The 15,466-nt window shown below is 38.8% G+C and overlaps 1 protein-coding gene across 2 annotated transcripts in view; it reads right to left on the reverse strand.

Moving 5' to 3' along the window:
- LOC117168859 (protein IWS1 homolog) overlaps window positions 1-15,466 on the reverse strand; it is a 205,172-nt gene that overhangs the window by 7,963 nt on the left and 181,743 nt on the right. The gene's annotated exons all lie outside the window — the stretch shown is intronic.

Below are 15,466 nucleotides of genomic sequence, written 5' to 3' on the forward strand. Positions count from 1 at the left end.
TGGAATGTGTATAGTGAAAAAAATGGCCATCAAATATAGTTTTTCATTAATAAAAAAAGGGGGTTGCGAGTCTGATGACTAAAAATAATGCATAAATATGTGTTTTTCAATAAAAAGTGTTACCCACTTTGTTTCAGTAAAAAATTAAGAATTGTATTCGAGAAATTAAAAAAAAATGTGTTTTTAGGGGTGAACTTCAAGAGTGGTTTTCACCCCTTAAATAGGCTTATGGGCACGTATAAAAAAATACGTGTCGAATATTTTTTGATGTTCTACAACATATCACAACTTCAAGAAAATCGGTGAGGTACACCTCGGGTACCTTCCTTGTAAGAGTGTCTATCCGATGACACTTTTCTATATTGCTTTGTAAATTTACAAGAACTGTTAATTATTTAAACAATTTAAATTAAAAAATTAGGACCTTGCCCTTTTTCCACAAGTCAATTTTGTTACGGATTCAAGTAAGAATGTCTATACGATAACACTTTTATGTTGCTTTGCAAATTTACAAGATGTATTCATTGTTTAAACAATATTAATTCAAAAATTAAAAGTGCCCTTTTTTTGAAGAGTCAATCTGTTTGCGGAGTAAACTAAGAATGTCTATCCGATGAGTGCTTTCTATGTTGCTTTGCAAATTTACAAGAACTATTAATTATTTCATTTGCTTAATTTGCTTACGGAATCAACAAAGAATTTATTTCCAATCACTTTTTAATATGACAATTTGCAAATTTACACTAATTATTTATTATTAAAATAAATTTCATAAGCAAATTCAGAACTTAACTGTTTTTTAGATTTCGAATCATCTGAACCCTTTAAACAAATGAATTTTTATAAGAAAATGTATGCACGATGTATTTAATAAGAATTAAAAAAGAATTTAATTAATTTCTTCCAGTAATTTCAGAATAGTCTGTATGAATTTCAGTACAATTTAATTACAATGCGGCTATAAACGAGTTTATTCGAATTACTCGCACAACAATGGTCGTACGTCGTAGATGGTCACCCAACCAAATGCTAGGAGTGCTCGAAATGGCTTGACATGTGGAATCTTCTCGAGTCGAGATCATTTACCATGTATTTCTATGAAAATGTGTACGCGGTATCATATTAAACTTCATTTACAAATAAAATAATTGCAGGCAAATCAGTGAGTCGCTGTGTACTAAAAAGGCATCCATCGTTAACAATTAAATGTATTTATAATTATACTAAAAAGTAAAACACGACGCCCCGAGCGTGTATAAACCGACGCGTCTTCCGAAAATAACGCAACCGTCTTACTGAATTCTGAGACTGCTGTTGGGGACTGTTGTTCCAAAATTTTGGCGCGCCGTTCGTCCCTCTGTCGCATCGCAGCGTTTTCAAAATAAGAGAGTAGATGTCTTGAACCCAGGGTACGCTGATGCTCGTGTGCTTAGCTTAGCAGTGGTGCGTATAAGTACCGCAGTCGCCTTAAATTTTTTCCTTGTACATGACGTGAACATGCGGGCTAGATGCTCGTGGGTTGAAGGAAACTTCTTTCACCAGAAGGTCTTGATGCCATCCGGTCCCGGAGCGTAGTACTTCTGCATGCCTCTTAATACTTTTTCCACCTCCGAAGTGATGGATGGACGTTTTTCTTCAGGTTTTATGAGGGCACTGCAAAGCGCCTAGAAGCAATTTATGATCTTTAAGTCTTCTTCCAGTGAATGACGAACTTCGTAGACTTCTCTCTAAAAGGCTTTGACCACATGCAGTCTAATTATCAGCAGCTTTCACTTATTCAGTGTGTGATAACGGATCCGCAATCCGCTCGCGAACTGCCGACCCTTGGCAATGAAATTCCTGCCAGATGTTATGTAGCCAAGCACACACTGAATGCTGGATGCGTACTGTCCTGCCCAGCCTATCTTTGCGGTGAGTTTATGCATTCGTCTTTCGGTCTTGTTATCAGCCGTTGGTTTCGTTTTACGGTTTGCATCTGCCAAAACTCTCGCTGCATTATACACACCACATTTGATATTCCAGAGGTCCGATTTTTTGGAAAAATCTCCACAAATCTCATCATCCATATCTTTGGGCTTGAGATAAAACTGAATGTTAATTTTTCTCCGGACACTGAAGCATCGTTCTTCCTCTACTGGGTGTCTGCCCGCGGTTGGTTTCAGTGTAGCCTCTCTTTTTCTGTTGCCGACTTGTTCTCACTGCGGTTGAGTAGACGCTCCGCTTATATAACCCCTTTTCCGGAATTCCGTGGCAAGGTTTCGCAGTCGTCTATGCAAAAAATACGAGAGCTCTGGGTGTTTTTCGTACCACAGAGCATGCAGTCGCGCCATGTAGCCTTTTTGTTCAGGGGCAATACTAGTATCATAACATTCCAGCAGGACGTCCGTGAGTTGATCCATTCACTCAAAATTATTGAGATTTTGCCAGTCCATCACATTAACTCCGTCTTTATTGGCTCCCCCAACCCCAGGGTAGTCGGCATTGTTGTCTGATCCATTGTCGGAAACCTTGCGCGTTCGATTGTTTTGAATTCTATTTACTACCACTATGTTTGGTGTTGTCATTGTTGTTCCCACTGGCAGCTTGAGAAAACAGTTCGCACATCCGTGTAGAGCCCCACATTCAAGGATTAGGCTGCATACTCTGATAGGTCGCTCGGTATCCCAGAGTAAACGTTTGAGACACCTCACCTAGATGTGCCATTCAGCTTTCGGCGAGGTTTCTACGCCTCCACTTAGAGGTTATTCCTTCCGGACCATCCTCGGACAAAGGTCCGCGAAGGCTTATTAATTATTGTAACCATATTCAGCAGAAACACTTGGCACAGGATCCCACTATCCGCAACCCGAGGATGCATTCAGTGGCTTTGTCATAGTCCTTACGGTTTGATTCCAAAGGAATCAGAACCCAGTGTTGCCAGATCAGTGGCTTTCCCACTAGATTAAGGGTTATTTGATCTTTCATTGCATTTTACGGGAACAATGTCTTACGTGGAAAACTTAGTGGGTTTTTTTCCTTCCGGGTATTTTTTATTGGTTTTCATTGAATACCAATATATCTTTCCATTTTACTCCAAAAAGAGACCGATGATTGACGACTGAGTCAGTCTAGTCAGTCAGAATAAATACTTAATCCCATTGGTCTATAGTGAAATCGATCTATTCATGGACAATCACGAACCATTTGAGGTAAGAGATAGAAATTCGCCTTTAGATTTGAACCTAGCTTACCCGAATTATACACGAGATAACTATAGCACATGTTTTCTATTCGCTGTGTAATGTTATGCCGTAAAGTTAGCAAAATTGGCAATAAACAAATTTATGTTTGATGAAATGCTATAATTTTATCATAATATCATATATATATATATATATATGTGTGTGTGTGTGTGTGTGTGTGTGTGTGTGTCACGTGCGTCGAAGAAAGGGGACTTACTCTGAAAAGTGAGATTTTTCAGGACGAGCAGTTGAAGTCGACCCGATTGATCGGACTTTTAGGAGAGAGGAAAGACTCACGAAATCTTCCCCCTCCACTTACCACTACATTCTCACGGAAGGAGAAAAGTCGTAGAAGCGGCTCACGGACGGGGTATAGATGAGACGCTTAGATGAAAAGGTGAGTGGTGGGAGATGTTTCACGGAATCTCGAGCTCTCGAGTCAAGGCCTTATTACTCGGATACCTAACAACTCAATTATTAGCAATAATAACGCTCGGATATTTTTTCCGATGGTTTAATTAAAAAGAGCAGCTCAAAAACTAACGAAATGTGTAAAAACCTTGATTTCGATTTTTTTACAGTAAGCCCCATTTCCTCGGCACAAAAATATATACTGAAAATTTGCCATAAGGACAACCGCAGGATTTCGCCGGCAGCGGGTGCTAATCTGAAAAATTGCACCCGCTCCCCGCGAAATCACGGTAAAATTTCAGCCACAACCACGTCTCACGACCGTCCTTCTGCATTTTTCCCGCAAGTGTTTTAGCATATTGTTGACACTTTAGGGATGCTCTTCAGGCTATAAACGAGTAAAATCTTGGCACTTCCAAAAGCGTCGATGATAAGGACGATTAGTTTAACAGAATATTCCGGGTACAATCGTTGCAACTCCCTTATAAGGTCTCGATACCTCTCTCTCTTTTCATTCTCCTTGGCTATGTTTTTGTCAGCTGGTGCCGAAAATTCGACAACGAACATGGTTCGCGTCTCGAAGTCAAGAAGAACCATGTCTGGCCTCGAGTGTGCAACAGAAACAATTGTCGAGAATATAAAGTTCCAGTATATGCGGCACTTCCCATTCTCGACAATTGACTCGATTTCCCTAGGAGCATTTAGAGGAGCGATATTAAGGTTATTGCTGTAAGAGTGAAAGAGAGGGTAATAAAGCACTCTTAGTGCCGCATTGTGCCTTTGGATGTAGGTCGTTCCCGCATGAGTTGCACAACTAGATAGGATGTGAGCTAAATGCTCGGGGTGTGCATAGCACGCCCTGCGGCTATCATCAGAAACTCCCCGTACGAGACTTCAATCCGGGCGATTTAAGGAAAGTTCACGAAAGTTTTTCTCATGTGGTTTCTTAATCCGGGCTTTCAGGAGTGAGTACTCGAGATAGATAAGATTTTATGCATTTGCTCACCCCTAATACTGAAGTTAAGTTCGAGTGTTTCAGCAGCCTCCTCCGCTGCTTTGTACAGAAGCGCTCCTTTGTCCACTTCTCCGTGATTCCTGATCATTTTAAGAAAAGGATCTCTTCCATTTGCGACTCTATGTGCTGTACCCAGAATAACCCTGTTGTGAAGACATTCAAGAATTAATATTCCGCAACCACCTTGACGGCGTGAGATGTACAATCGTGGAACAGAAGACTTAAGATGCATGCTTTTGTTCATGTGCATAACCTTTTTTGTTCCGATATCAAGGGATCTGAGCTTGTTCTTCGTACATGCAACTACTCCAAATGAATAGAGTACTACCGGGACGGCAAGCATGTTCGTTGCAAATACTCTGTTCCTCGCCAACAGTTCGGAAGACCAAATCTGCCGGATGAGACGTTTGTATCTGCTTCGGAGAGTATCCTTTATAGATGTCACATCATGAATGCGGCTCTGTGGCACGCGCATGTATGTATAAGTCTCTCCAGCAAAAAGGTGTCGTAAAGCGCGTCTATCAACGAGCTCAGGATCTTCAGGGATGCCATTCCTTGGCGCATTTGTCTAATCCAAATTCCATTCCAATTTCCTTAGTATATTGTTCCACATCCCTAGAGCTAGATGTAGTTTCTCTTTGTTTTTAGCATAGATCTTAAGATCGTCCATGTAAAATACATGAGTGACCTTGTACTTTCGATCTGCAGGTTTGCCGCACAAGTGCCTGTCAGAATGGCGAAGTGCTAGACATAATGACAATAATCTAAGGCCAAAGAGGAGTGGGCTCATGGTGTCGTCCTGAAAGACACCTCTCTGAAAGGTGACCTTGTTAGTTTTCACACGATTTTTTCCAGATAAGATAGTGAATCTGGATTTCCAAAGCAGCATCAATCTCTCTATGCACCAGATGAACCTTTAAGCTTTCCAAAAGACAGATGATAAGTCTATGGGAGGTCGAATCGAAAGCTTTCGGATAATCAATCCAGGCCATCGATAGGTCACGCTGGTAGAATGCTGCATCTTTGCAGACACATCTATCGAAGAGCAGGTTCTCCCGACATCCCGCTACGCCTTTCTTTGAGCCTAGTTGTTCATACATTTCTTGCCACACAGGTTCAGTTGCTCGAACAATCCTATCATTAAGGATAGCTGTGAATATCTTATACAGTGTGTTCAGACAAGTGATTGGCCTGTAATTCTTCGGATCAGCTAAGTTGCCTATTTTCGGCAGGAGTATTGTGCGCCCTTCCACCAACCACTCCGGAATCGGCTTTTCTGACTTTAAATATGAGGTGAAAATACGGGCCAAATGGTAATGAGTTGAAGGAAACTTCTTCCACCCGAAGGTTTTGATACAATCTGGTCCCGGTGCGGAATAGTTCTTCATCCCTCTTCATACGTTTTCACCTCCTCAGTAGTGATGCGTGGGCATTTTTCATCAGGTGTTATAAGGGCATCACACAGCTCCTTGAAGCTATTTATATTTTCTGATTCTCCGTCCAGCCTATGCTGCACTTCGTAGACTTCTCTCCAAAATACTTCGACCTCCTCTGGTTTAGGCGGGTGGTCGACAGTCACTGGAGGTTCTTGGAAGAGTCGAGATGGGTCAAAGAGAAACTTTTGATTTTCTCTGACCCACCTCTCCCTCCGCTCTAGACTTCTCTTAGCGTCAAATAGTATCCGTATTCTCTCAAGAATATGCTGCCTGATGGTCAGCAGCTTTGACTTGTCAAGTGTGTAATAACGGGTCCGGAGTTCGCGCGCGAACTTTCGAACCTTGGCGGTAAAATTCCTGACAGATGTGATGTAGTCGATCACATACTGAATGCGGGACGCGTACTGTCTTGCCCAGCCTATCTTTATGGCAAGTTGATGCATTCGTCTTTTGGTGTTATGACCAACCGTTGGTTTTGTTTTACGGTTCGCATCAGCTAAGGCTCTCGCTGCATTATACACACAATAATTGATAGCCCAGAGGTCGGATTCTCCGGAAAAATGTCCACGAGGCTCGTCATATATTTCAGCCAGATCATTAGGCTTGAGAGAAACCTTGGTGTTGATGTTTCTCCGGGTCATAAAGCATCGCTCTTCCTCTACTGGATGCCTGCCCGCGGTTGGTCTTAGAGTCGCCTCTCTTTCTCTGTTTCCGACTTGTTCTAGCTGTGGTAGAGTAGGCGGTCCGCTTACATAGCTCCTTTTTCGGAGTAATTCGGCATGGTTTCGCAGACGTTGCTGCGAAAAGTGCGATATCTCCGGGTGTTACTCGCACCACAGAGCGTGCAGACGTGCCATGTAAACCCGTTCAGGGGCCGCACTCGCATCGTAGAACTCTAGCAAGTCGTGATTCAGTCGCTCCGTCCACCTAAAGGTCTCGAGATTCCGCCGATCCATCGCATTGAATCCATTTTCATTGGCTCTAGAGTGATCGGCATTGTTGGCCGACCCACTGTCGGGAGCCCTGCGCGTTCTGTTGTTTTGAACCGCACTTACTACAACTATGTTTGGTTTTGTCATTGTTGTTCCCACGAGAAGCTAGGGAAAGGGGTTCGTTCATCCTTGTAGAGCCCCGCATGCAAGGATAAGACTGCGTACTTTGAGAGTTCGCCCGGTATCCCAGAGTCACCACTCTAGACACCTCACCTAGGTGCCATTCAGCTTTCGGCACGGATTTCACACCTCCGCTTGGGGGTTAATTCTTTCGGAACCACCCCTGGACAATTGTCCGCGACTGCCTATTTATTTTTGGTTTAATTAAAGGCATGCGGTACGCAGTAGTCCAAAAGGCTCAAAGTGTCACGTAAAAAAGAATAAAATTTAAGGGAATTTGCGTGTTTTAAAACTGCATTCCACTGTAAAAAATAAGTTTTCATCAAAAAAATACTGTAGAAAAATTGGCATGCACCCCTCGTTGCTTTAGATGAGGAAAATTTCTGAGTAATTGTGTAAACATTTACAACAAATTTTCCGCCATTTAAAATTGCATGCCATTTTTGCGATACATAATTTATTGATATTTGAAAAAAATTGCGCGCAAGCCAAGATGTTGCAAAATAGAGGCACGAAAAAGTAGCAAAAAATTGTCTACAATTTTCCGTGATTTTATTTTGCATGCCATTTTGGATTTCGTTATGAAATAGTATTTCAAGTTAATGCAAAAATGACATGCATGTAACTTGAGCTAAAAAAAATTCCTAAAAAATTGTAGAAATTTAAGAAAAATGAGATTTTTCATGACTTTTTCTTGCATGCCACTTTGAATTTTGTTAGGAAATATTATTATAAGCTGAAAAAAGCGGCATGCATGTTCCTTCAGTTGCACATCAAAAAAATTTTGAAATTAAAAAAAAACTGCCAACTATTGGCAGAGTGCTATTAGACAAGCTCATAACGTATTGAACACATACTACGCACTAATTTTTCAAGGAAATCTTCTCTTTTAAAATATGATATTTTTTACCTAAAATGCATTAAAACTTATTAAAAATAAAATAAAAAAGGACAAACATTTCAGTATTTCTAAAATGTTTCAACGTTTAGCCCTCACTAAGACAATAATTAATCATTTCAAGTAAACAGGAGAAGGCCGCATTATCTCTGTAGAGATACGTCGTCCCCACATGAGTGGGACAACCGGATAGTATGCGTTATGCACGAAGAGAAATTTCGAGATCTGAGTTCACGGAAGCGCGTGATTTTAGAGCTACAATTTTTAATTGCAATAGTTTTGCACTCTATGATCTAAAATCCATAGAATTCGAAACCTGAGAGCCTATGGGCGTGGCCTTTTGCCTCAAACTTCAAGACGGTTTTTTTAAAAACAAGGGTTGCGAGATCTTAGTTCTCGCGCTAAAGCGTGACGAAATCAAAGAGTAGTTCCTTGAATTAATCTTCCCAAGTGTCTCTCCGTCTAGGTACTCAGCGTGTGCATGACATGTTCTGCACCTATCGCTTTCCTCACTTCTGATGTTAAAATTCAGGCCAAGGATCTCGGCAGCCTGCTCCGTGGCTTTGTAAAGGAACGCTCCTTTGCCAATCATCTCGTGTTTCCTAACCATTTTTAGGATATCATGGGTCGTAAGCTCGTTCTTCCTCCATTGATCGGGGGGGGGGGGGGGGGGGGGGGGGGGGGGGGGGGGGGGGTCAATGGAGTGCAGTAGAACCAAGACGGCAAGAATGTTAGTAGCAGATACCTTGTTCAACTGCAACATATTTGAAAGCCAAATCTGTCAAAGAAGATGTTTGTATCTGCTTCGGAAACTCCTTCACTGAGGTTACGTCCTAAATAAGGTTTTAAGGGTCCTCGAGAATGCCAGTATACTTTCCTTTCTTGAGATTAATCTTGGCACATTCTTCCAATCTAAGGTCCCTACCAATATCTCATGGGAACTTTTTGATGATATTTAAAGCAAATTGAAGTTTGCTTACACCAGAGGCATAGATCTACAGGTCAAACATGTAAAATACACGAGTGACCTTATGCTCGCGATGATTAGTGTCGTCGCAGAGGTGTCCAGGAGAATTACGTTGTTCGACAAATAGAGGTGAAAGTGTAATGCAAAAGAGCATAGGTCTCATGGTATCGCTCTAAAAGACGCCCTTTCGAAAGATGACGTTCGTTGTCAAACAATAATTTCCATATGTGTTTTACAAAGGGCAACCGGTCAGACGTGATACCTTTTTGTATTTTCCTGCGCTGAATACGAATCTAACGTTACTTTTGCCCCATCTCGTGACAATTTCTACCTAGACGAGACAATTTCCCTAGAAAATCATCTTTTTCTGATATGAAATTACCCTCCCTATTGAAATCATCTGGAAATAGAGCAGAGCCTTTTATCTTTATGTATTTTGGTGCGCTATATACGAATCCGACATTAGTTTTCTCTAGTACGTTAGGGTTTCCCCCTAGACGCGAAAATTTTTCTAAGAAATCAGCTTTTTCGAGTATGAAATTACTTTTGGTATTAAAATCTTCTTTGAACAGGTCAGGTGTGATAATTTTGTGTATTTTGGTGCGCTGAATAGATATATGAAATAAGTTTCCCCCATCTCGTTCGGGTTTCCCCCTAGAGACGGAAAATTTCCTAGAAAATTAGTTTGTTCAAGTATAATATCACCCTTAGTATTGAATTCATACCGAAGGATGAATTAAATACCCAGGGTAAATCCATATACAAACACCCTGTTTTGCTGTGAAATTTCTCGCGTCTAGAGAGAAAACCTGACGCACTGACGCAGAATGAATGTTAAATTCGTTTTCAGCGCACCAAGATAGATAAAGATATTTTGCCTGATCTGCTTTTAGACGATTTCAATACCAAGGATAGTTTTATTACTGAAAAAGCTGATTTTCTTTTAAATGTTGCGCATTTAGGTGAAAACCCTGACGTACTGGTGGAAACCTAATGTAAAATTCGTATTCAGTGCAATAAAATACATAATGATGTCACCAGTAACCTGTTCGAAACGTTTTCAATACATAGGTAATTTCATTCCCGAGAAAGCTAATTTTCTGGGAAATTTTCCGCGTTAGGGGGAAAATCTGACGAGTTTGGCGAAAACTACAGTCAAAGTCGTATTCAACGTCTACACTTAATATATTTACTATTTTCCTTTATTTTATGACACTTAAGGGATAAAATACCTTATCGGCTTCAAAAAATCCAGAAAAAATTTTAGTGCGTAAAACGTTAGTTTAATATCTCAAGAATGTAAATTGAAAGTCCCGGAACGAAATTTGTAGATGTTCTAACATTAAAAAAAGATAGCCTGACGCATTTTTCCAGTGGCGCTGGAGATCGCCGCAGGTATATTCGAGCGCTTGACTCTTAAAGGTAGACTCGACCAGTGGCTCGATCCCAGCCTTTTGTTATCCCTTCTTCCATAATCACAGATAAGCGGGTAATTAAAACCAGAATTTTTAGTTATCAAAACTTTAAATGCTATTTTCTCAAAACTGCATTTTTAAAACTGGCTGGACATATAGCTAAAAAAAATAATAGACTCATTTCGATGAAACTAAGTATACATCTTTCTAACCTTTCTATCTAAAACATGAATTAAAATTTTTTTCAAATTGAAGAAAAAAAGTCTTTTTTTCATTGAAAAATGTAATCTTTTTGTTGCAAAGTGTACTATTTCATCAGTATTAAACATTTTACACGTTTTCTTGTATTATATTTTGTATATGAGCGTTAATAAAAGAAAAACATTTGGTTGCAAAGTGTACTATTTCATCAGTATTAAACATTTTACACGTTTTCTTGTATTATATTTTGTATATGAGTGTTAATAAAAGAAAAACATTTGGTTGCAAAGTGTACTATTTCATCAGTATTAAACATTTTTCACGTTTTCTTGTATTATATTTTGTATATGAGTGTTAATAAAAGAAAAACATTTGGTTGATTGTTTATCGATTAACCCTCATCACTTATATCGGGTCAAAATGACCCCAACATCAACTTCAAACGGAAATTTGAATAGGAGCACTTTTAAATTAGGACCTGTGCTGTCATCTCGTAAGCGTTTGAGGTCTCTACTATACGTTAGTCATGCTACCGCTGAGCCTAAGTGCCTTTGCTGCTTTTGTAGTTAAATGAACAAATTGATAATAAGTTTTGGGGTCATTCTGACCTCATAAAGTATAGTTCTTGAGATCCATACAAAGTAAATATTTTTGTTTTTTGTACTCAAACAATCATAATAAGTGTAACTAAATCGAACATACATGATACGGATTTTTTTCCTAACCTACAATTTTAAATTTTTAACATTTTCAGTCACAGTATTATGTCCATCATGCCAGCGTCTAATGTGGGGAAACCATCGCGATTCATTATGCTTTGAATGTGTAGGCAAAGAGTAAAAATACAATTTTTTTCATTTCTTAATTTAGTCTAATAGCATACTAAGCTCCTGGAACGTTCCGCAGGAACGTTCGGAGCGTTCAAGTGGAACGTTCCCTGAGCGTGTAAAATGCCCAACTCTTGGGAACGTTCCACTGGGACCTGAGGGTAACCTTTAATTATTGTTATTATTAACAACAATTATTTCATAAACCGTAAGAGATAGGTCAAAATAGATGTGATTTTTGAGTTTTGAGTAATGCATATGCTACATTGTAATACGATATCCATATCATAAACGGACATCAATTTTGACCTATCTCTTACGGTTTATCAGATATCCATTAATAATACTAACAATAAAGATAATTTATTCTTTAAAAGTTCAAATGGAACGTTCCTGGAACGCTCTCAAGTGGCGGACATTTTGCACGCTCCGGGAACGTTCCTGAAACGTTCCGAAGGTTTCCGCGGAACGCTCGAGGAAAGGTCCGTGCTATTAGTGCTATACTGCTCTTTTAGATAACAAAATGTTAACCAGATTAGAAACCCTTGCAGAAGAATAAAAATAGATAAAATATTGAATTTGTTATTAGACGCTTTTTTTTGTCTAAATATACCTGCCATACGATACTCAAAATAATTATACTTTTTGAATCAGACTTACCTGTACGAATTTTTTATTGGTACACGATATTAGAAGAGTACCAAAAAAAAAAATTCAGTTATAAATACTAATAATTATTTTAAAAAACAATCAGAATCTAAAAAATTCAGCTGAAGCTGAATTTTACAGTACGGGCGATTGTAGCCGAGTCCACAAGCAGGCATTTGAGTAGTGGGGGAGGCGTCAACGAAAAGCACCCCTACTTCTTGCCACTAGAGAAACGCGCAAAGAGACGAGGAAAGGTAAAGCCGAAGACGCACGGGCCAGTGGAGCTCTCGGGCACAGCGCATAACAGCTGTAGCGGTAAGTAGTGGGGCTGGATTTCGTAAGCCTCTCGTTCGGTCTCCGACTACGTTTATCATGCCTATGTTTGCAGCTTAATAACAAAAAAAGTAATCAACTTGAAAAATTTCTGATTTTTGCAAATGAAAGAGCAACTCAACAACTATCAATTGGTGTAAAAATCTAAAAATCGATTTTTGGCGCGTAAGGTCCCTTTCTTCGCAGACGGTTACATATATTAAAAAGCGTCGGTGAATTTTTCCAAGTTGAAACCATGCATATAATCAGTATGAAAACGTTTCAAAGTCAGTTGGGGTCAATTTAATCTCATGTAAGTAATATGTCATTTTTCAGAGGTATAAGTAACGAGGGTGCAATCTTTCCGACGCTATATTTCCCACGGTCTGATGACATTCGCCGCTTCTCATGAAGAAGGCCGTGCCACATATCCGCCATTTTAAAACATTAATAAAATACAAAATAAAAATGGAACAGCTAAAATTTATATCAAAATATACCCAAAGTCTTTAAAATGTTGAAGAATTCTTACCTTTAAAAAAAGACATGCAAATCATCATTTTTACCCAACTAAAGGTATCTCTCCCCTTAAATATAAAAATACATTGATTATAGTAAAAGGGACCATTGTCTTTCTCATTTCACATACTGCTCTTATCTAGCAAAAACCACATGATTTCAGATTTTAAGCGTGGTCGTCAAAAATTTGACGATTTTAGACAATGAGATTTTCACAATAAAACAATTTTTTAACCGACCAAAATGTATTTGTGATTAGTATATACATTTTAAAAAGGAATATCTGTAACCTAGCGGCTAGATGACGTGACATACAACCATAAGCTACGATCAAAGTGGATAAATCGACTTTGAACTATGGAAAAAAATCTTAACAAAGTCACATAAGACTTAAAACAGTGGAAAGTGACTGGGACTTAAAGTGGTCAACTTTTTGGCAACTATCCTCAAGATTATTTGAGATAAAATTTTTTCAACTCTCTTCGACGACGGTGTATGCTGAAGTAACGCGCATGACCTTCTAGTAAGCGTTAAAAGAATGCAAGTTTCGGAATGCCTAAAGTGGAATATTTAGGATTTGTAACTGAGAAGAACGAAACTCAACCGGGTTTAAAACATATTAGAGCAATCATGGAGTTTCCTCAGCTGGAAAATGTACACGATGTAAGATGGTTCGTAGGACTGGCATATTTTTCGAGACGTTTTATTTTTAAATTTTCTGGCTTAAAGGATTCAATCATTGCACTTATAAAAGACGGTGTAATGATTGTCTGGGGTACAGCTCAAGAATTTTCTTTCCAGAAAATCAAACAAATGGTCTTTTTGTTACCTTTTTCGGGTCTTTATAAATTCACAATAAAAGTATATTGAATTGCAGACGGATACATCGGCGATCAGGTTAGGAGCGATGGTGTTTCAACAAAACGAGGGAGAGAAACAGAAGTTAATCTATGCAATTAGTATAAAAATTTCAAAAGCGGACAAATCGTATCAATATAGCAAGCTAAAATCATTGGATGTTATATGGGCAACAACTCGAACGGCGAAAGAAGAATGTCAAGATTATGTATTAAGAGATGGTTTAATGTATAAAATCAATGAGGCAACATTCTTATTTTAGAGGAATACAAATATATGTAAAAATGCACATGGCGTCCTGTCTAGAATGTTTTGTTAGCAAAATGAATAGAAGGGAAGCATTAAAGTTACAAAAGGGCCTAAGACGGTCAAGAGGGTTCAATACTTCATTTATCAATTTGGTTCACCTCAACGGATTAGTTCATATAAGGGGAACACATCGATGGATCCTAAAAAAATACGCAACTGACGGTAACAGATAGAAAATGCATACCTCGCGTACTCTACTAAGTATATAGAACTTTCCATATACTTAGTAGAGTGCGCGAGGTAAATAGTTTCTATGTGTCGCCGTGAGTTGCGTATTTTCTCTTAGGACCCATCGAATATACTAATACCAATAGACCAGTGGTGAGGTTAAATCAACAAAATTTAACTGCTTTGCAATCAAATATTTTAGAAAATCAAGGATTCTGGTGAGATAAAGATGTAAAGAAATCAGATGTGATCTAAATGCCTGAGTTTGTAAAACAACGGGCCGTTGAAAATTGAAAGCCCTAAGGATTACCTAATTTTAAACAGAAAACTTCAAAACAATTGATAATTTCACATAGCAACTTTGGCCAACTTTTAAATTAGTATCGTTTGAAATTAAGAAATTGTTAATCCTATGTCCGTGAATACTTTCAGATTGCACAATTATTTTGTTTCAAATTGAAATTTCAAAGCCTTCGAAATTAGGGTAATTAGACGATCTACAAATGAGTTCTACAAATGAGTACAAAGGGATAGTAAATACAATGGATACTAAAAACTAATTATACCGACCCAATCATCCGAGGCGATATGTACCCGGTAAAAGCAACTGAGCAGTAACACCATAGCACGCTGGACACAATGGCTCAATCATACAGCTTATGTAACTGGGGATGAGTTGGGATAGGTCCACGAGAAACCTGATCGACAGACGGTACTTTAAATTTATACGAGACCAGAAATATTAATAATGTTGCCAGGCAAACCATCACACTCACGCCTTATTTTCATAAACTGCGCATAGTAATTGAAATTTCAAATTTTCTTGAATAACATTCCCTCCGTAGGCAGAGTACATTTTTGTATCGCGATTAACGGTCAACCTTCGTGTTGTCGAAACCCCATTATCACCTAGCCATACTCAACTGATAAATATTTGAATAGTTTAAAACGTTATTTCAATTATTATTAAAAAGAAATTTTCAATATACCAGGTGTATACATATGAAACCGGTATTGCCATTTAGCGGCCAGTAGGCACACTTGTAAGCACTGTCGGAACTTACCATTTGTGCTAATTGGCTTATTGTCATCTGTCAACAATATCCAATACCAAACATTTCAAGTTTCATATGACATCGTGATTTTTTT

This window comes from Belonocnema kinseyi, chromosome 3, assembly GCF_010883055.1.
Source record: "Belonocnema kinseyi isolate 2016_QV_RU_SX_M_011 chromosome 3, B_treatae_v1, whole genome shotgun sequence".
NCBI lineage: Eukaryota > Metazoa > Arthropoda > Insecta > Hymenoptera > Cynipidae > Belonocnema > Belonocnema kinseyi.